Raw genomic sequence first — 1,823 nt, 5'->3', positions numbered from 1 at the left:
TTTTTTTTTTTGGAAAAAAAGAAATCATGAATTCAATGTAACATTTTATATTCAAAGGTAAAATTACAGGGTTTTTATTTAATAACTCTAATTTTACAAATATCTATTTCTCTTACACTGAATATCGATTCCTAATGATGTTAATATATCATTTACTATACATGTACTATTAAGTTATATATATTAGTTGTATATAATAGTTTCAAAATAGTAATAATATCACTACTAACAATAAGACAGTTAAATGTAATTTAAGATATTTTTGTGGTACTTTGTGTCCTTAGGATATATTCCAGTATTGATATATAATGCAAATATTGCATTTAAAAATATTTGAAATAATTCTTCTCTATGTGGTTAGGCTATCAACTTTACATTCAGTTAAGCTTATTTATTTTTATATTTGGGAGATTTATTTATTTTTTTTAAATTTATTTTTTTGCATCCAAAATCTTTTTAATAACAAAGCAGGATACAAGGTTAGTTTTTGTAACTGCGGCTGACCTTACGGCCTCTGGCTCGCTCGAACTTCTGGCCCTTAGAGTGCACCTAGGGTTTGGTGTGTCTGTGCGGGGTTCCAGGGCCCTTGCCCAAATTCCTGAACACCTCTTGGCACTTGCGAAGACCAGAGAGCAGGATAGTGCCCCAGCCCTTCGGCCAACTGGTCAAAGGTGAGGATCTCGCCTCTGGCCTAAGTCTGCGGCTCTGTGAGCAGCTGCTCACACGAAGCGCACACACCTTCAGTGTGGGGACCTCCTGGACACGCACGTCATCGTTATCATCCCTACAACCACAGCGGTGTTGCCCTCCCAGCCCGGAATCTTCATCTTCCGGATCCAAGAAAGGGACAGCGGTGGCCGGTCGGTGCGACTCACGAACAACCGCTTCGGCACCACCTGGTTGAAGATGGAGTTGGTTCGTCTGGCTAGAAACCTGTACACCTTGACCAGCAGCCTTAGGTAGAAGTCCTGGCTCTTGGGCTCCTTGTGCCGAACCTTTGCGATCTTTGTTGTGCCAGGTGTCAGGCCCCATGATGGTGCCTTTTGTTCCACTAGGTCCGGAAAAGAGCTGGGAGCTTTATTATTATTATTTTTAATTTTTCATTTCTTGATTATGTGAAACATTAACATGCCCCAAATCAAAACCCTGAAACAGGGTACATTCAGGTAAGTCTGTCTTCCACCCTGTACTCTTCTTTCCCAGTTCCATCCAGCCCGACCACCTATAAGTAATCCTTTTTTTTTTTTTTTTAAGTTTTCAGTTTATTCTATTGATTTGTATTAAAAATTTAAATAAATACAAATAGACATTTGTATTCTTTCCTTTTCTGGATAAAAGGTAGCATATTTTAAACACTTTTCTGCACCTTGCTTTTTCTATGTAATATATTCTGGAGTGAAGCCTTGTGATGAGATTATGTTGATTTTAGGAGTGGTAAATGTATGTTGCAGTTTTGATTTACGTTTCTTTTGTTATGGGTGAGATGGAGCTGATATTCATATGTTTAAGGGTCAATTGTGTTCCATTTTCTGAAACCATTGTTCTCAACTACAGGAGATTTTGCCTCCAGGGGACATTTGGTAGTATCTAGACATATTTTCGGTTGTCACCATGGAAGGGTAGTATTGTTGGCATCTCATGGATGCCAGAGAGGGTGCTAAATATTGTAGAATTTACAAGGCAGCACTCCTACAACAAAGGATTATCTGGCTGAAAATGTCAATAGTGCCAATGTTAAAAAACATCTATTGATTATCTCTTGTATAGAAATTTTTTTTTCCTATTTTTTCCTTATTGCTAGAAACTCTTTGTGGAGTTTGTTA

General features: G+C 37.7%; 1 pseudogene; it reads right to left on the bottom strand.

Annotated features, from left to right (window-relative positions):
* Positions 1 to 480: 480 nt before the first annotated feature.
* Positions 481 to 1,032, bottom strand: LOC107518962 (annotated as a pseudogene).
* Between the last annotated feature and the right edge of the window lie 791 nt (positions 1,033 to 1,823).

Source organism: Rousettus aegyptiacus, unplaced genomic scaffold (assembly GCF_014176215.1).
Source record: "Rousettus aegyptiacus isolate mRouAeg1 unplaced genomic scaffold, mRouAeg1.p scaffold_m13_p_8, whole genome shotgun sequence".
NCBI classification, from domain to species: domain Eukaryota; kingdom Metazoa; phylum Chordata; class Mammalia; order Chiroptera; family Pteropodidae; genus Rousettus; species Rousettus aegyptiacus.
The sequence above is the reverse complement of the archived record's forward strand: the minus strand, read 5'-3'. Positions and strand labels throughout refer to the sequence as shown.